Genomic DNA, 21,521 nt, shown 5'->3' with positions numbered 1-21,521 from the left:
GGAGGCCCTCGTTATTCAGAAGAATTATATTCTGGCAGTTTTACGTGCCTGGCCATGATATGATTACGTGGCACGCATAAGTAGAACTCCGGATGAATTTTGAATAAGAGGCGTTCCTTAATGTGCAGCTAATTCAAGTGTGTTTCACCATTTCAGCAGAGAAAGAAACCGCTCTCTCGTCTTCGAACTCGTAATGGTTTAGGGGTCCTTTAAGGAACCCGCGAAGACTTTAAGGACAAGGTCTTTCTAAAAAGACGTGTATCGCGGTAAAATCCTCGAATCGGCTAAATGTTCCCGTCGACCCATCGACCCATACATGAAAGCGAACACCGGCATTTCCTCAAAAGGCCGTAGTAGCCATAAACACAAAAATTCGAATAAGCATGTTCACTGAAACAAAGTAGGATACGCATTTGGGCTGGCTGGTTCATCATTATACGAGAGGACCACGGCGATGACTTAGTCAGCGCCGTGGTCTGTGTTCTTTCACGTCCCGTGAATCTTTTTAGCGCTGTTTTTCCGTTCGTAATCACCGAAATACATCGGTAAAGGCTTTTGTTCCATAGCAACGTGTCACGTCCGATTCGTCGTTTAACTATAGATGTGAAAAATCACCGGCCAAGCAATCCGTTCAGATGGTTCACCAGCAAAGCTGATGAAACGTCCGGCTCCTGTGTTTATTCTGGCTAATCCTGACGGTTCACAAAAGCTCTTTCAATTCTTGACTACTTCTGCCCAGAAATATTAATCGGTGTTTGCCGCCCGCGTGTTTCCTTCATCATTTTTAGTGGGCCAGTGGAGCCGTGGTGGTTGTGAAAACATTTATCAACCGAATTTCTGCGGAGAAGCTCCGGGTATTCGGAGGTTCCTGGCTTTCGTTGGGGGGAGGAGGTTCTCAGTCCGGGGTTCAGCTTGCAGCAGCCGCTGTACGGGCCCGGTCAATGAGGCTCAGCTGATCATCCAGGTTCTCGCTGGCCAACAGCTGTTCCCATCGCTCCGCTGTGGGATTTTGTATTGGGGGTAAGGCTGTAATGACCTGGCATTCCCACGTGACGTGGTACAGGGTAGTTATTGCTGGGCAACATGGGCAGTGAGAAGAGTATGCAGTGGTGAAATACTAGTGGGATTTTCCCCATTTCTATGGCCCATGCGTTTTTTTTTTTTTCCTGCGGATGACCGCTTCACTTTTTTAGTGGACGAGTGGTGAGTAGTGGGATTTGCCCAATTTCTGTGCCACACACGCGCTAGGAGTTTTCGCGCACATAGGATGGACTAATTTTGCTTTCACCTAGCCACATGCAGCTTAGCTGTAAAACGAGCTCGGTGTTCCCTCCCATATTTCGCTCAACTGAAATACGTAGCTGGCACTTGCTCGAGCTCCCTGGCTGCACACGCTAACGACAGAACTCCGCGATCGTTCCGGGGCATGTGACCAACGCCAGCGACATACCTTTCCGCATTGCAGTTTTTTTTAATGCTGTGGTGCGCAAAGGAACGAAACACGAAGGAAGGCAAACGAAACACGGCGCAAACTATCAACTGAAAATTCAACAGCATTAAGATGAGTTACCAACTCGCCCAGCAGTCCGTACTTCTCAAGCAGTTTTTTTTTTGTATATACACTCGGTGAACTCATATAATATACCGAGCTCAATCAATTAAGGGCTGCCCATTGCCTCCGGGTTGGTTCTACTCGTCGTTATGGTAATCATAAAGCGCAGATTACTTGCAGCTATACGTTCGAGAATATACCGGAGGGAACTTAGCAGCGTCTTGGGACACAAACTGCGGAGGAGGATGGGGGCACACTTTATGTGTGGCCATTGCAAATGAGAAGACTTAATTAGGCTACGTCCGCGTCTGCACTGGGCGGGCTCCCTTCTCCGACCCTATTAGGTTCGAATATACATAAACACATGCTTGTACTTCGCGTGCGCTATCGGACAGCTTGCACGCAGCTCGTAGCCTAAGCTAAATGTCACATACAACGCCCATAGTGTGTTCTCGCCGATTAGAGTGGCAGGGCGGGGTACGTTCTTCTAACAGGAATCGAATCTACACAGAAGCGCGGCGCCAGCCTGTCAAACTATTCTAATCATTTCAGTGTTGCATTAACAAGCAAACACTTAGGTTAGCTGACCTTGCATAACGCCGAAAGCAGCCTCTTCAGAAAATTCAGAAAATCTTCCGTGTAACCTTTCACAGAGGCGCTGCTGACACTATCGCATGTGTAAGCTCGGACGGATTGTCCCACGAAAGACGATGTATCCTTGTTCTGCATCACCACATGGACTGAGGATTGGGTAATGCCAGCATCGGCTGATGCAAAAACATCGACGACTATCGGTGCTATTATAACTTCAACATCAACTGTCAATGGATATATATCTGCCCTCGCCTTTCCTATCTGTTAAGCGCACAGGTGATTTAGAGTGAGAAAATAAATAAATATGTCGGGATCCTTTGGCTATTTTCGTATTTTTCAGTGGTTCATTAATTAATTATTAATTAATTTAGAACGTGCCCGTGGACACTTCTAGCAAAGGTGCACTTTTGTGGCACAAAAAGCAGAAAAGTGAAAGAGGAAACATAAAAAGCAGAGACCCAGTACGTGGTACCGGAGTGCAGCAAAAAAAAAAAGAGGAATGAAGAAAGAGAGAGAGAAAGAAAGAAAGAAAAAGAAAGAGAGAAAGAAAAGAAGAAAAATTAATCAAGGAGCGATATCAGACAGGAAGAGAGAGAGAATAAGAATAAATGAAAGGCAGAGAGGTTAACCAGGGCTGAGCCCGGTAGGCTACCCTGCAGTGGGAAAGGGGGGAGGGGGAAGGAATATTAGAGAGGAGGAGAGAAAAGCCAGTGTTTCAGCTGACGTAACAGTTGCGCGTTCGACGACAGGGCGCAAATACAAGGAATAAAGATGTCACGATCACACCGCGAGCTGACTGAGAGGTTCTGCGGTCACGGGGCTGCTCCAAACTACGTAACAGAAGTCCGGTACTGATAATGGTACTAAATATTATCATCATCACCCTACTTCTGTAAAAATTTAGAAGAATTTGTCAAAGAAATCAATTACTTATGTTAACTTACGAGTTTATTCCAATTGATTGATTGATTGATTGATTGATTGATTGATTGATTGATTGATTGATTGATTGATTGATTGATTGATTGATTGATTGATTGATTGATTGATTTAGTTAATTAACTTGTCGAAGAAACGATCGCGCCTTCTTATATATGGCCTGTACACCTCCCGACTATTTCGCTAACCGGATTACCTGCGAGAGACAAGAAAGAGCAATTGTTAAGTTGTTAATTAGCGGAGTTGCACACGGACTCTCAAGGGCACTTTATTAAAGCCCGCTAGCAGATCTAATTAAAGCGCCCCGTTCGTTGCTTAGCAAAGTTTTCACACACGAAATAAAGTTTTCCACACGAAGCCAATCCTCACCTGCACTGCGAGAGTCGCCCAAGGATTAAAAATTTAGCCAATGAAGGACCCTCTCTCTATTTTTTTATTTAATTACGACGGTACGCAGTAGCCGGTTCTTCATTTAGTAACGCCGAAAGCAAGTTCACTCTCCGTCTTAATTTCGGACCGCTTCCTGGACAGCCGAGGAGTGCCGTACAGCGTACGAGCGCAAGCTTCCGTGCCAAGCCTTGAACGCAACACACGCCAACAGCCGGAGTTGGCAATAACTTTTTCACGAGCTCTATGCACACACGTGTTCACCCACGCGATCCTTTATCTTTATTTTTTTTATCGTATCTCGACTGCGAGAATGTATTTATTAAAATCAAGCTCCCTCGCCGCGTGTCGTCTTTCGAGTAGAGGCGCTAATTATTAGACATGAATTATTCCGTGGCGTTCAGCCGTTTCCCAGACATGACACTTCCGGTGCATTCTCGTCGAAATTCTCGGTCACGTGACCAGGATGAGAACTTACCCAAGATCCTTATGTTCGCACTGGTTTGCGTTCAGAAGATCAGTCAAGGCAGGGCGGTATACCGATAATGGGAATGGTAAATCGCTAACTCTGCTATAAAACACTAATGCGTCAACGAATATGGTACGGAAAATTAAAAACAAAGAAGCCGCATTCACTAGGTCCTTCTTGAAAAAAAAAAATAACCGTGTTTGGATGAAAGCATGGAATGTTTTATTAGAATGTATTTCACTTACATATACGGCAAGACTGCTAGTGTAGGCATACAGTTAGACTAAACTTTGACTACCACGAATAGATCTATATTAATGATGAATCCAGGCGTGAAACATAGGAAGCGATAATCATGTAAAGCCGGTTTTGCAACATGAGGAACGATTACGTTGAGTGTTATTTATTTATTTATTTATTTATTTATTTATTTATTTATTTATTTATTTATTTATTTATTTATTTATTTATATTTCGAAGTGACACTATTTATAGATATCTAAACATCAGAGAGAGAGAAGAAATATTAGAGAAGAAGAGGCAGGGAGGTTAACCAGTTTAGGAAAACCCGTTTGCTACCCTACACATGGGAACAGGGGGGGGGGGAGATTTAAAGATGGAGAGGAAAGAGAGAGAGAGAGAGAAAGATAGCTCACGACACAGCACACAGGATGCTCAGAAGCAGTTACAGGCAGGCAGGCGAATACCCATGCAAAGCCGCGTGTTGCCGACATGCTGCATTCATGTTTACAGTGTATGCGCGTTAATGGAACATTAGAGTGCGGCAGTCTGGCCATCACTTAAAACGCACATAAATTACCTCTGCATGCTTGTATTATATCGTTCCCTCACATCGTAAACCTGAGAGCACTTCTTTCGCATGCAGAAAAAAAATGTACGGTGCGCTATAGTATACTGCGCTGCGCTTTCCGTGAGACTACGGAAAAGTCGACCGGCCTGCAAGTCCTTCTAATTTCTGCCATCCTCGACAAGTATCATATGCAGCCCACATCTATACCACTGTACCTCCAGAGGTACGCTGGTTGCTGACTTTTTCCTTCAGGCAGTACAGGGAGTCAAGGTTACACCACGTCCAAATACCGTCATCGTAAGAAATATGCGTGATGAAAAGCACAGTTACTTTAATAAGACGAAACAAAAAAAAAATCTGTATGCCTGCTTTCTCGGACCTTACAGTTCGCCGCATCTGCCTGCTCGGTGTCTCAACAGTTAAGTGCAACTATGTGTTTATATCCGGAATCTGCCTACTCCTGCATAGCAAAGTAGGCCGAGCCAGCAGACTGTATCAAAGCAAAGTGAAACGCTCTTGCATGCACTTTCATGGCAATGGGGACCTTTCCTGCGGACAGCACCATGAGCGAAATGGGGCTGTTCCTGCATTATTTTAGCAAAAACTCGCAGGACCCCTTATGCGTTCGCCTAAGACGACTCGAAAGCGAAATTCATTCTTCTCTTTCTTCTCAGTCAAGCCTGCGAAACTTTTCTTCACCTAACGTGGTTTTGCACTGCCTCCGGGACCGGAGGCATTGTAAGCTTTCTGCACCTCTTAGCATAACTTGTTGCTGGGCTAGCTGGTGCATAACTTCGAGAAAATTCTTGACGCCTAAGCACCGCGAGCCGATGATCGCAAAGGCGGTGCAAAACTTCACCTGGTTTTGCACAGCCTCCGTGATCAGCCCACCTTTGGCCAAGTGAATATGTCATGTGAGGACGTCACGTTATGTGACGGCATCATGATGACAAAGATTGTGGCGATCTGTGACGTCAATATGACGTCATATGGTGACGCCATCGCGTCAAGATATTTTCGCACCACTCGTGTTGATGCTGCCGACGCCGCCGACGGTCAATTTTCGTGTTTGATGAGGCATCTAAGGCTTTCGCCTTTAAATTGGCCTATCCTGTATAGACTATTTTACGGATGGTTTCTGGCGCCGCCATACTGGGCTGTAGACTTCCAAGGTCAAGAAGGGAGCCGATAGATGGATACGCGGAGTGGGACAGGTTTCAAGCAGGAGAAAGTGCCTCAGACAGGCTGGCCGACGTTTCGGCGTTTTGCATCATTAACAGCTAAACGAACAGTGCTATGGTAGACGAGTACGCATGAAAGCGGTTGGATTGGTGCATTCGACGTTTCATGGCCTCATTAATTCACGTCGCCATATAAAAACGTAAGAAAACATTCGTTTAGCAGCTAGTGATGCACAACTATCGATAGTACTATCGATACTATCGATGGTAAAAATACTGTCGATAGCGCTACCGATAGTAAAAAAACGCGATGGTACTATCGATAGTATAAAATCAGCAGCACGAGCTCATTGCAGAATAAACTTGGTTCCCTGCGTGCGAGGTACATAGTGGAGCCGGAGGAGCAGGCTGAAGGGCAAGAAAGTTGACATTCTTGTGTTCTTCCCCTGAGTGCTTTGCTGACACATGATCATAAAGTAAAACTGTTCAGCTGTAGCGGAAAGGAAGGCGTTACATGTGGTGGTTACTGGGTGGCTGCAAACTTATAATGCATTTTATGATTTCAAAATAAAAAGAAATATCAAGAAATAAGTCTGTTAATTTTAAGGTGTAACTGGTTCTGTTGGATGCGAATTCATTGATAGACATACTCAGCCATTTTCACTGTGGAAATAATTTATTTCTTTCGCCTAAAATTGCTCATAAATTAAGCGAAGCCGATAGCAGGCTATTGCAACTATTTTGGCAATATGTCCGGCCAGCAACAGCATCATTGTTCACACCACTATCGACAGTATTGTCACGTGGTTGTGCCGGTGAAGAATATTGCAGCAAGACTGGGAAATACGGCGCTCCTTATTTGGGCGAAATCGTGCCCAGAAAATCAAAACTCAAAATAGAAGCGATACACGCTGAGCACTGATAGCGGCGAGAACAGGCACCGACCGTCGAGCAATTTGATAATCGATGGAACGCGTCGACTTTTATACATCAGTCATCAAACCTTCCAGCGTTATCGCTGGTGCTCGCGTAAGCTCTCGAATAAACTTGACTATTCGCGTCCGGCGCGTAATCTTAACAGAATGTTCTCAAACAATCGTGAAGCTTCTCAAACATTACGGCGTGGTCAGACGTTGCTAACATTATTTGTGGTTGAAACCCGAATACATGAAAACAAAGCAATAAGCACGCGTGGCAGTACTACTGATTGCACTATCGATAGTTTGTGTACGCACTATCGATAGTTTCAAAGAAACTATCGATGCTATCGATAGTCAATTTACCGATAGTTCTGCATTACTGTTAACAGCCCAAGGTGGCGGCGTTTGTGTGTCTTGTATACGTCAAGTCGTCTATGCGTCTATGCGTCTTGTAGCGCTTTAAGAAGGACGCGTACGAAGAAAACAAAGACAGGACGATGCGCTTCGTCCTTTCTTCGCTTTCCTCGACCATGTCCTTCATAGTGCGCTACAAGTTTCGCCCTGTATCACATACCAACAAGCCTATTCTTACACCATTTCAAGTTGTATACAGTGTCACAGCAAAATGGGCCGATTTTCTTCGTTCAACCTCACAGTTCAGGTAGAACTCCAAACACACACGCGCGCGCACACACACATGAACACTCTCACTCGTACACACACACACGCACGCGCTTACGTGACTACACGCACGCGCACACACGCGCGCGCACAATCAGCGACAGAGGCAGTTTATTCGGCATGAACAACGAAGGGTGCACAAAAACAAGGGCTTTCCCGTTGCCTCGTGACGTCGACAGGAAGTTCAACGCACCGGCGTCAATTACATTGGCAAACAGCACAACTGCAGCTGGTTACATGACACACAGCTGTTAAGTATAGATAGCCTCCCAGCTTCATGGCCCCCGGTCTATGTGAATCGTTCACATCATGGGGTGGGAGCGACGTGCGCTATTGTAATATCGCTACGAAACACGATCTGTTCGTGCACGCTCAGTGTCTTACGACTTACCGTATTTACACGATTCTAGTTTGCCCTCTAATGTAATGCGCAGGTAATTTTACATTAGGGAAGTTAGAAAATAAAAAAAAAAGAAACTTGATGCCGATTTCGTTTTTGAACCCGATTCTAACGCGTACACAAAAATTAGGGCTTCATTTAGCGAAAACAGGCGCGCGTTAGAGAGAGAGAGAAGAAATAGTAGAGAAGGAAAGGCAGGGAGGTTAACCAGTATAGGACAACCGGTTTGCTACCCTACACATGGGGACAGGGTGGGGGTGATTTAAAGATGGAGAGGAAAGAGAGAGAGAGAGAAAGATAGAAAGATAGCACATGACACAGCACGCGTTAGAATCGTGCAAATACGGTAGCACGATGATTTAGATAGCTGGGGCCGAATTCGCCAGTGCGTTTTGCCATTGGTTAGCAGCCGGCGCCTTAAAGATATGCCCAGCATCACGACTAGCTGAAGGATTCTCTTATACGGACAATTCTAGCGCAAGACGGTTTTGTCATTACGGGCCCCGCCTCTTTACTGACTTTGCAGTTCTCTGCGGTCTTTGCTGTAATCTGCGGTTAATTTTTGGGATGTATGATGACATTGTAATGTCAGTTGATCAAAACGCCCGTGATGGTTATAGCGTGCTCTCTGAGCTGCGTTTAACCACCGTATTCGAATGAACGGTGTTTCATCAACCGTGCACTATGCACCGCATCTTTGCGCATTGGATCCCTTTGCAGGCTTTATCATACAGGTTTAACTGTAAAAAGGCGGATGGTTCGTTCAAGGAATATTATTCTTGCTTGAAGCATTGGTTATTAGACTGTTCAAAAATTTGCGATCATATGTCCTAACTTGGTGTCTATATTTCACCCCACTTGAGTCACGGTCAGGCGTTCTCGAAAATTATACGGTCAAAGTTAAGTAAACACGTGGTCATATTAACGAGATTCGTCGTAGTATAACTAATAAGATGTAATTCGTGTTATAATAATGTCTGATGTCTGCTTACTTGTGCTTCTTGCTACGTCGTTTTTATTTTTGCGTCTTAGCAGCGGTCTGTAATTTTCAACAATGTCCGATCAGATCGAATAAATATTCATACATTAAAATCGATAAGCAATATAGACTTAAGGAAGGGGTCTTAAGCTATAATAGATGAAGATACATTCGACTCGATACTTGACGCAAGACGCCTAGATGCGTAAATGCGAGTTACCGATCCTCTTAGTTAACCCTTGCCATTTGCCCATACATATGTATGTCGTCGTTCCGTGGGTGTGTTTACGAAGCGGGATGACACATCAAACAAATCACGACAGGATCGCAGCCAAATGTGTCTGATACGTACTTTATTAACACAATGGGTAATCGCTATTTCCGTGACACACGCCGAGCTTGTTTGTATCGGAGAGCGCGCAGACATAGTCTAGAAAACAACCTCGAGAATTTTCAACAGCATGACGAAGCGAGAAGCAACGTAATACGACGGCTAGAAGAAACAGATTTGAAGTTACTGCAAACGTGCCGGACAACCTTCGTGTGTGTTGTCAGCTGCGGTGGTGTATTGGTGGCGGTTCTCGGCTGCTGTCCCGAAAGTCGTGCTTTCAAAGTGATCGCACTTAGCACACGGGCCTCGGCGTTCGCATATCGATGGAGGCGAAACGCTAGAGGCCCGTGTGCTAAGTGCGATCACTTTTGAGAATTCTCACATCGGTTTTCGAATTCAACGGCGATCAAACTGTGAATACCCATTCCAAAATCTTTTTTTTTTTTTTCTGAAGTGCTTCAGCTTCCCATTAAGGAACACCGGATGATCGAAATTTCTCCACTGCGGCGTGTCTCATTATGATACCGTGGTTTTCGAACGTAAAATCTCAGAAATTACTATTATTAATTTTCTTATGTGCTGCAGTGTAGAACAAGCTTTCAGAGTTTCACTTGCTGCTCGACACGAAGGTTTTATATGACTTTACTGTTGTGTGTTGTTTAATTTGCTTTTTTTTTCTTTATTCCTTGGAAAAAAATACTAAAAGGAGAAAGCCATTTGGTCGTAATAAATAAGAATGGCTGTTTGAATTTTAAAAAAAATCGCAATCTGCACATTGCAGAAAATTATAATGAAAATGTACTTCAGTTTCCTAGCGGACGCCACCACAAGGGGCCTCTGGTGCACAGAAATAGAGAGAGGGGAAAAAATGTTTACCGATGAGTGGCTATAGTTAGTGAAGGCGAGAGCGTTCCTTATTCCAGGAACAGCAATAAACAAAAGCAATTGGATGGCTGGAGGTCATTTATCACGAAATGTATACGCTAGTTCGCTCCTCGTTGGCATTGTCACACATATTGCCAAATGTATACGGAATGTACGGACTTTGAATGTGGGCATCAATTGAAAGTGCGGCGAAGTGAGATTCTTTTTTTTTTTTTATACAGCGAACCTGTGCATGGCTACGCGAAACCACAGTTCGTACGTCCTAAGTACGTAAGAACCCCCAGCGCGTGTGGGCCACAGAAATTGAGCAAATCCCGATGCTGACCACTAGTCCACCAAAAATGAAGAATGGAACACACGGGCGACAAGCATTAATTAAGATTTGGATAGACGTAACTAACAAGTGGGCCAGACTTTAATGAAACGTGGAAATTAACCCCAGTGATAAGCACCGGGTTCACACGTTTCAACTTCGGTGTTTAGTCATCTGTATACGGAGCGCTTTGGCGGTGATTTTGTTTCCTTTTTGTATATCGAACACAAATAATACAGGGTGTCCATAAATGTTTACCCTGATCAGAAAACAACGTAACTCTTAATTGCATACAGTAAATGAAACTGCGTTATACCACATGTGCCTGTACTCATTAAGTATTGAGCCTTATGTAGACGTTTAATACAGGTAACACACTTCCAAATTTAAATTACTTCAACATATACACCCCTGGTAACGCGCAAAATATCGCGCCGGTATTCAATCTCTTGCCACACATTCTGCATCACGTATGTCAGATGCGATAGTGCCGATGGCATCTCTGATGCGTTGTCGCAATGTCACAATATCGGGAACTGCTGTTTTGTATATGATAGCTTTCACATACCTGGAAAGGAAGAAGTCTGAAGGGGTAATGTCAGATTATCTCGGCAGCCATCGACTTGGGCTGTCTCTTCCAATAAACCTGTCGGGGAAGGTTTCGTTAAGAAAATCGAAGACTTGTGGAGCCCAATGAGAGGGAGCGCCATCTTGCTCAAAGATGATAGTGGCTTGTATATGCTGTAGCTTTGGAAACGGTATGATTCACCAACGTGCCTAGGTAATCATATCCACTTACGTTGCTTTCAAGGAAGAAAAATGGGCCGATCACTCGACTCCACATTAAACCACAGCACACCTTACGCATTGACCCACACCAGAACCGTACGGAAACTTCATGGGTTCCCTAGTAGACCTGTAACAAAAAACAAACGTTACCATAATAGATACAGTTCATATTTAATCTTGAAAACAGGGTAAACATTTATGGGCACACCGTATAATTCGTGTTATTCTGATCATCCAGTATTTACTTTTCACTTCGTCCTTGCGCAAATATCATTAATGACTTTAGAACAGTTAGGCCATTCATATAGCCAGTGTATTTGGAATAAAGGCCGGTTTATTTCAGTATGAGCAATCATATTATGCTCCCACAGTTAAAAGGCTAACTAGTAAAACCGCCGCGCTGATTCACGTCGCTAAATGAAAAATGCGAAGTTCTCATTTCTCGTTTGAAATCAGTTTATATCAAGATCGACTGTTTGGACGAGGTGAGAGATTGTCGCCTTGCTGTCAATATTCGGCTGCCCGTGTGTCGTATTGATTCTAGGGCTACCTGAGCTTACTGCACGCCGAAAAAGAAAGAAAGCGAAGATAATAACTGTGATCTACGTTTCAGGTAGATTACTTACGATGCGCCAGGTACTCTTTACAGGCATATAGAGACAAAAAAAAGATTGGCGTATTATTTCTTTACTTGCTTTAGTTTGCTACATGTTATTTTTTTAGTTGTTCTATTTTGTTTTTTGGGTAACATTTGTTTTTTTGTTTTTTTTTTGCGCTGCAGAACATATATAAATGGAGTAGCCGAGGAGATATAAACATCAACCTGTCTACAGCATTCCCGTTAGAACAGAACAGAGCTGAAAAAAGAGGGAAGGCCAGGAAGACTAGCCAGCTAAAAAAAAAAAGCAATTAGTGCACCTAGCTGGCACTGGGTTAGCGTTTGCTCCCTTATCTCACTCTTTATCCCACCCCTTGCTATACCATACTATACATGACTGTGCTTGCTCTCTTTTTTCTATCTTTTCTTTGTGTGTGTCTGTTTCTTTCAATCTCTTTCTATTTCTGTTCACCTCTTTCTCTGTCTTTCTGTCTTTTTCTATCTCTCTTCTCTTTCTTTCCAATGTCTTTCTTTCTCTCTGTGTAGTCATTTTCTCGCCTTCTATCTTTTTCTCTCTTTCTTCCGTTTCTTTCTAGTTCTTTCTCTCTCTCTCTCTTTTGTACTCGTTCTCCCCTCCTCTTCAGCCTCACTTCCCTTTCCCACCCTTCGCTATACTATACTATACAAAGCTATGATATGCTCTGCTAGCGTGCCTGGATAGCCGAGTTGGTTACGGCGCTCGTCTTCGGACCCTGGGGACGCGATTGAGCGCGTGCCCGTTCATGATGATGATAATTTTCTATCTACGACGCACGGCATACCTCGACGATAATAATGGCAGCTCTACTGTGAAAACTACTGTAGCCCGTATGCGCCTCAGAAACTGGCAAATCCCACTGATCGCCGCACTGGTCCACTAAAAATTAGAGATCGAGGGAACACACGGGCGGCAAACACCGATGAAGATTTCTGTACAGACGTAACCAATAATTGATAGAGACTTAAACGAACCGTCGAGATTAAACCAGTGACAAACTCCGCACGTTTCAGCCTGTCCTGTTGGCCGGTGATGGAGCGCGTTGCGGCTCATAATCATGACAATTTTCTATCTGCGATACACGGCAAACATCGACCATAACAGCCGTGCTGTAAAAAAAAAAAAAAAGTTCTGCTATGTTATTTTGATAATGGGAGCTGGGAGGGGGACATTGAAAGATAAAACAGTAAATGGGCAGAGAGACAGAGAAAGCGAGAGAAATACAGGAAGCACATACGCCCAAGGAGGTTAAAAAAAAAAATTGCTGGAGCGGCGATCATTGCGCAAGAGTGAAGCCGTGCCCACCAAAAGATGGCGGCTGCGGCCGCCATCTTAGTAGGGGCACGATAAATCATCGGCGTTTGGCGAAGGAAAGCGAGCGTTTTCCACGCACGCCAGACGAGTTTAATATAGCAACTTTTACGGGTCAGATACTGCTCCAAGCGTGTCTTTGTGTTACTAGTTTTCATCAGTAAGCCTCAAAGTCATGGCAAATTTTATTGAAGATCAGTCGCCAATACTCCACTCGACGGGTCACTTTTGTCGGCAACAACTATCTTTTATTTTATAATTAACGTAGTATTTATACTAACAGATCAAAGCCATTTGATCTCTTAGTAGGCACCACCAGAAAAGAGCATGTTTCCGAGCTCTTTGGTGGGCAAAAGCTGGCTTCACTTGTTCTGGCAAGGCGTTGCGAGAGCTTCCACTCCACAATTTTTTTTAAACCTCCTTGCATACGCCCCATCAGAGTCCACCGGCAAGAATATGTTATGTTTTCTATTTCCGAAGCCATGTATCTATTACAAAAAACTATACTGTGACGGCATCCCTCCCTACCTCATTAACCGTTTTTTTTTTGTGTGTCTTTATACTCAGAAATAAGTAAAAGGTGGTTCGCGCAGTATATATAGATTATAATGCAGGCACGGTAGAGTACCTGCTTCGAGTGAATGCTACAAACGGTGCGCCACCTGCGAAACAGAGGTGCGTTGCAGCCCATATCAAGTCAACCGCAATACGTCGGGAAACATGAGTGCTGTGCACTCATGTTTCCCTACGTATTGCCAGATGACGTCCATATCTCACGCAGCGCCTCTTCTATCGTCTTTAGACGACATTTGCAGCGAACCACGCAGATACGCGGCCAATTTTTTCTTTTTTTTATCGACTCGCGGTTGATTTAATATGGGCTGCAACGCACCTCTGTTTTGCAGGTGGCGCACCGTTTCTAGCATTCACTCGAAACATGTACTCTACCGTGCGTGCATTATAATCTAAATATACTGCGCGAACCACCTTTTACTTATTTCTGAGTATAAAGACAAAAAAAAAACGGTTAATGAGGTAGGGAGGCTTCCACCTTATGAAAATTTAGTTGAAGGGGTAATGTTACTACAGAATTGAAGTGCTTGCACCAAGGAATATAAGCAATGTCGCGACATGCCTTAGTTTATTCGCACTAAATGTACCCGCTTTAACCTGGTTAAGCCACTGGGCTGCGTATGATGCCTACCAAAGAAAAGCCTCTGTCTTCTCGAGATACGTTGATATATGTTCGAACATTTAAAGGCGGAGCTCTTATGCTCGAGGTTGGCCATGTGTCGTCATAGAAAATCATCATCACGACGCGCTCCCTTCTTCGTTGTCTTCTGCTTCGCTCCCATAACCCGTAATACGCAATAAATCTGATGGGCGAGATAACGAAATACAGAGAGAGAAATTCTTCGCGAAAAAAATTTATTTGCGAGAGCAAGCACAGCCATGTATAGCATGATATAGTATATACTACTATACTATACGCGCGGGCCACACTGCGTCTTGTCTCGCGCTGCGTCTTCGTCGTCTCGCTGGCAACCCAAGACGCCTTGCTGACCCACGCTAGTTTTCGATTTTTGGGTCTTGAGACAACGCGAGCTCAAGAGTGCGCTTGGTTTCCGCGCACGCGCTCTGGTGGCTCACAAATTTCTTGGGTCCCCAAGCTCCTTGTGTCCCCAATTCTAAAACTCTCTATTGATTGAACGTTTGCGGGACAGCTTACTACTCTGCCGTAGTACAGTGCTGATTACACTGAGTGGTCCTCATTTTTTTCTGAACACGTTTGAGTCGTCAACCATTCTCCAAACACGCACACACAGACAGCCCATATGAAGAAACGGGTGGAGCTAGAAAGCCATTGTTTAAAGATAATAATAACAGCAACAGGTAATAATAAATTCCGTGGTATTAGGTTATTATATGTTACAAACATGACGGATGTATAAGGTTCACCGTATATGGGAACTCCGAGTTAACTTTGACAGCCTGGACTTCATCAACGTGCACCTAAATATGAGTACATGGGCATCCTGACATTTCGCGCCCATCGAATACACGGCCGCTTTTGCGGGAATCGAACTCGCAACCCCGTCCTAAGCGGCTCCACACATTGAACAGTCTGAGCCGATATAGGCTGTACGGCAGATCAATGATAGCAAAACAGAGCATCTAGCGAAGGCGTAACGAGGGATAAACGCCGCAAGCTGCAAGAGAAGGCTGTTTATTCTCTCGTATTCAGTTCCTGCCTTCGACGGCAAATCCCTAAAAAGCTTCGGTTTATTATGTTGACAGAAGTAAAGGAGGGCGAGAACAAAACCTGGGTGGAAGAGAAGGGGGGATGCCGTACCTTTCCTGGCGCAATCACGGAAAATCCCACCGAAATGTGAGGGTTTATTAACCCCCTCCCCCTCCCCCCCGCATCACTTCCCGAACAACAGACACGCGAACGAGTCATTCTTTTTATTGTCTCCGCAAGAACCACTGGCGACAGCGGCCCACGGAAACAAACGCAACAAGCGCTGCAGCACGAAAGCTGCGCTCAGCGCCAACGACGGATGCTAACAAAAGACCTCTCGCCGCACGAACGAGTGTTCACCGAGAGAGAGAGAGAGAGCGAAAGGGAAAGAGAGTGAGAGAGTTGCTAAACACAAGTACAGACACAACGGGGAAATGAAGAGCGCAGAGCGCATCGCGCACGCGACCGAAACCCAAAACCGAAACCTCGCGCGCCGCAAAACACGCAAGCGCCACCCAAGCGAAACCGAAACTCGAGCCTCGATTGGCTAGTTTGGAGCGAGGCGCGAGCTCAGATTGGTCCGTCGTCATTTTCGAGCGTGCGCGCGCGTGTCGTGCGCGCTTTCTTTCCTCCTCTCCTGCCTCCCTCTCGGGGCAGGAAGAAGCAGGTGGCGGCGGCGTTTGTTGGATGGCGAGCGGCCCGCGTTCGTTCGCCCGTCTTCTTCACTCCAGCGTCGGTCGGTTCCCGCGTTCGGAGCAGCGTTGGCGCTGGTGGCGTGTGTGTTGTGGCGCGGCGCGGCGGCGCGCCTGATGTGAAACCAGCCGGTGTTGGACCGCGCTGTTGCTTCTCCATGTGAACGGATACATACACGCGCGCTTGCTTCCTCACTACTGGTGTTCCGTTGTGTTGCGTTGTGTAACCGCGAGTTTGACTTCAGATGACCGTTCGAGTGATTGCCTGTTGGCGTTGAACAGACGACGAAGATAGTGTCCCCGCCTCCCTAGCAGCGGACGATAGAAAAACAATCCTGGATCGCTCGCAGCATTTCGGCGCCGCACGCGGTGTGATGATGGCTCGCGTCGGATCGTGCGATGCTTCTCCGCCGCCGTTGCCGGCTGGTCGTGCGGCGTCGTACGCTGCGGCGTCCTCGACGCTTCCGTCGCCGGCGATTTGGACCGTGCATGGCAGCACGCTGTCTCCTTCGTACGCCGTGTCGACGGGAGGCTACGATGGACCGGCAGTGATCGCCCTATCGGATACCCGGAGCATGACTGCATCCAGAGTGCCCCATTCGCCGGCTCAGCATGCCTACTACGAAATAACGGTGAGTTCGGCGCTGGAGAGAGTGAAGCGTGCGTTTGGTACAAAATGCATAGCGTGAAATGTCACACTCCTGGAGGCGCAGTTTGCGCATACCTTTTCCGAATGACCGCGCGTACCGTACCGTCTTTCATTTCTCAAAAGTGAGGAGATGCGAGCCCTTCGCAAATAAAAGGCTTTTTTTTCTTTTATTTTCAATTACTCCGTCTAAAGAACTTGATACCTTCGAACAGTTTCGCATACCCGCGCAAACTTACTAATTTTCAGTTTAGTACTCAAACATGAATAGCGACGGCCGTTCCTACGAAATATTATGTGCGATGGCATCGGAATCTATTATGCAGAACACAATAAGGGATACTCATTTTCTGTTAATTTTTAAAAATAGGTCGCATTATCGAGATCCGACACCACAAATTCATGCTCCCTTAACGTTGTTTCGGCCGCGCGTTTACACTGACGACCAAATGAAGCCCCTAACGGTAAATTCGAACCCGGACAGCTCGACCTGAGGCTGGTAACACTCGAAATTCAGGAGCGAATGATCACTGCTTCGGGTTCGAACACTTTAATGCGTCACACACCACTCGTCGCTCTAGACAAGAAAAACAATGGCGTCCGTAATGACATTGTTTCGACGGGCGCTTCGGCGTTGTTGACGTTTTCGTTTCTGTGTTGTCTATTCGTATCTATGCTTTTGGCGATCATCGTCTTTTGAAGGCTGCGCCAGGAACTGCAACTATGCGACGCTCGCGCCGAGCACGGCTCTGCATGTGTTAGCGGGGCGTGTGTAAACACCGATCAGAGGAGAGTCCGGAAAAGAGGGTCCTTGTTTGTAATTGTGCTCTCAGGCGGCAGCGTTGTTGGGAAACTCGCTTCGAGTTGTTATAGGTGTAGCCTATGCAGTCGAAAAGGTGTTTACGCTACTCGGTTACGTGTATATCGTCTCTTCGGGTGCAGTTCCGAACGCATTCTGTCAGCTTTCATTCGTAATTTGTTTCGTGTATGACCGTACGCTGATCGAGTGATCATTATTAGAAGTATTTAGGACACGGCCGGGGATGCGAAGACACTGCTTTTCGTTCGTTATCCTTCTATTTTTTTTATCATTAAAGAATAAAATCATTAGCGGGAACATTTTTATGAAAAACGAATAACTTATTACGAATAGGTTGTTGCGCACATTCAATTCAATAAAGTTTCCCGCGATAGCTGCTTTGATTTTTTCTATTTTCTGATAGTTGTTATTCCTTATATTTAAACAAACACTTGAAAGATGGCAGTTTCAGATTACTTTCAGATTTTTTTTTTCTTACAAGAGACACCGAATCAAAGACTGCGACGGCACTGTCTCTTAATAACAGAAACAGTAAAACGGGTGAGAAAAGCGAGTTAGAAAGAACACTACGTTTAAAAAAAACACACACATAAACATGAGAACAAACACTGCAAGGTAATGTTTGTTGTAAATTGCAACTGTTGTGAAGACGAAAAGCCACGCTATAATTACATACAATAGAAAAGGACTGTCACTATACATAGCATGATTACAACGTAAGATAACAAAGAATGCAAACGTATTTACACGTGTAATACTGATTTAAAGTGAGTTTGGTGCATAAACATGTAATTCAGACTTCAGGAAATGAGACAAGATCATTCCACAGTTGCAGGTTGCCGCGAATGAAATGGTTTAACTCTGGCATATTTAGCGTGAACCTTAGCAGCAGAAAACTGTAATTCTTTCTTCAGGCACGGGCCCGAGCTTGTCAAATGAATATACAAAAAGAAATATCGCACACCGTTCTAATTAACTCCGTCTTGTTCGAAACGTCGAAGACGTTCCCCCGCTTGTGAATGTCCTTCCTTCAGAATATCGAATCATTGGCGTTTAGTTTGCGCGTTACAAATAAGGGCCGACCAATGGCATTCGGCCTTGACTGCATTCCTTAATTGCCTAAAATCCGTGCCAACTTGACTTATCGTGGTTCAACGTGTTAAGGCCACTTTCCATGCAACGAATAAAAAGGTGACACCAGAACACCGTGATGCAGACTCTCATATCGGACCTGACTTTACATAATTCATTCATGTTTCGGTCATGCGCGTTGCTCGACCAACGTTTTCCGTTCTCAAATTTTCTTTTACGCAAGCTAGATTAAACTAAACTCGGCACTACGGTTTTGCTTTTGCTGATGTTTCTTCGCACACTAAAAAAATGCTTTTTTTTTTAATTAAGCGATGTGATATTTCGTCGGCGATGTTCGTGAAATTAAACGGCATCGGCTGCCCCCCTCCCACATAAAAATGATGAAGTTCACGAGTAATCTGTGTAATGCTGCCCGCTTCCCAGCGCGCTATTAAACTATATATGTATAAGTATAACTAATGTATTACTCAAAACCCTAATCAGTCAGCTTACATATACGCTGAGCACGTACTAAGCTTGAGAAAACTAGCCTTAAAATGTTCTTGCTGTTGTTGTTGGCCTGATCAACGGTGGCTCACGCATCCGTTGCAGTGGGTTGGCGATGAATCCGGTGGTTAGAAAGGTTAAGAGCATGGTAATTGGTATTATAAACCGCGAATGGTATTATAAACCGCGCATAAACCGAGCATGGTATTATAAACCGCGAATTAAAGATGAAGCTTAAGTGTGGTGTGCAGTACAAGACATGCAATTTAGTAAGGCTCACATAATTGAGAAAGAACAGCTTGTATGTAGATGTATACGTATATACAAACAAAGTTACCATGTGAACAGGGTAACCCATTAGTTTGATTAATATGATTAAGAACTGCTAAGGAAACGATTGTGTTTCAGGACCAAGAAAAAAAAAACGGAGGATCTAAAAAACAAGACAAAATCACGGGCACAGGCTAAATCCGTTCCGAGAGCTCGTAGCGCAATTCGTAAAAGTGTTTTTTCACGCTATACACTGAACCGTTTCCCGGTGAAAACAAAAATGATCTACTTACTGTTTCTGTAGCGATATCGTTCGCGCCCCGTTTTTCTCGCGTAACTTACAAATGACCAAGTTGCACCAACTCGTCCGGTTTTTCATTTTGCCATATATATAGAGTTATAATAGCGCGTCGAGATGTGTGGCGAAACCACGTGTTCACCTGTTCGTCTCTCTAGGCGCATACAGTGCGTGCATATGCGCAAAATGTCGAGCAACGAGTTTCTAACAAGCGCAGAAGCACCGTTCAATTTTCTTATACAATTTACAGTATTATAGTCGTCGGAGGCGCGCTCGCTCTGATCTTCTCACACTTCGCGAATGCGCACGAGGGTTTAGTGCTTTCTCACAGGCGTTGCCAACTGAGGAACACATTAGTTTCTTCGCTTCAACTCCATGTGCGGTGTTGCGTTCGTTTCGTAATACTTATTCCCAAGATAAACTGTTCGTTTCCACGAGGATTTCCTTGTTTCTGTAAGAGGATCTCTTTCCTTTTTTTTTTCCTGTTGAACGAAGGGGGATTTTTTCGAGGAGCTCGTTTCTTTGTTGGACACAGCCCAATGAATCCAACTGACGTTTAGGCCAAAGAAAGCACAGTGGACATTAATCGTTGCCTTCATGTAACTGTAGTGTAGTAACTGAGACACAAATTGAAGTGATTAAACCTAACGAAAAAAAAACACACCCTTTTTTGTCGGCGGTATCCGAGCCCACAACCTTCGAATTACGCGTCCGATGGCCTACATATTGAGCTATGACGGAAGGCGCTTCGCCGTCCTCTTCGTTCGGGTATTTCTGTTTACGCGTAATCCCTCGGAGTGTTTGCCAGCGCCACTCGTAGCCGAGGCGGCGAGAGTGGAACACTCTTTTTGCCAGACTGTGGCGTCACGCGTCACGTGATCTTCGCTTCTTTCTCGTTCGGCAAGCGCGGAGGAAGGGAAAATTAGGAAGGTGCACATGATTGAAGGCAGTAAAAGCAGTATTGGCCCTACACGTGATTTCTACATCAGAGCGTCCGTGCAGTACACACAAAGCTGCGGCAGCGCAGCCGAACGGACGTTCTCCTCCAATGCGCTGTCTCATAGAGACCATGCGTTAGTTCCGATGCGTGACGTAATGCTCTCTCTTAGTTCTTTGTTGTTTCGTTCGTCCACGTTGGCATGCATTGTTTAGCGCGATCACAAAAGGCCACATTGCTAATCTCTCGGCATCCCAAACCCAACCGACTTTCGTCACTCCGTCTGGCCGTCGCATCTCCGGGCAGCGGACCCTCAGCAGAAGGGGGCGCGAGAGAGGCGTTGGCTGTAATTGGCTATCGGCTGCTGCCGGTTCTCGTCACCAGCACCGCAGCTTGGCATTAATCCCTCGTGACGGCCGCCCCGACGTAGCGGCAGTGAAAAGGCCGAGGGAATAAACCTAGCTTCGCCGGTTGCGGCTTCGGCTTCGGCTGTTATCGGCCGTGAGTCACGTCTCAAGTGACTCACCACTGTATACTTTCGGCCCAAAAAGAATCCACAAAGGTGGGGCGTTGTTGGCGAAGCGCGGGCACTGCATATGCGATACCCGCGCGTCTTCGCCGCTTGTCATCAGCCATATCCCGCGTGTCACCTCAGGCGAAGAGCACAAAGGGATGGAGAGGGAGAATGCGGCGTGGCGGTGGGCGCGGCGACGCCTTCCTTGCCCGAGCGAGCGGCCAAATTGAGATCCTCTTGCGCGAGAAAGCAGCCAGCCTCCCGCGGGATCTGACACGCCGGACTCGCATCGTGAGAAACCTAAGCCCGACCAAAGCCGGCTGCCGGAAAGTCCGTTGTTGTTGTTC

The sequence above is a fragment of the Rhipicephalus sanguineus genome, chromosome 2, assembly GCF_013339695.2.
Source record: "Rhipicephalus sanguineus isolate Rsan-2018 chromosome 2, BIME_Rsan_1.4, whole genome shotgun sequence".
Lineage (NCBI taxonomy): Eukaryota > Metazoa > Arthropoda > Arachnida > Ixodida > Ixodidae > Rhipicephalus > Rhipicephalus sanguineus.
The sequence above is the reverse complement of the archived record's forward strand: the minus strand, read 5'-3'. Positions refer to the sequence as shown.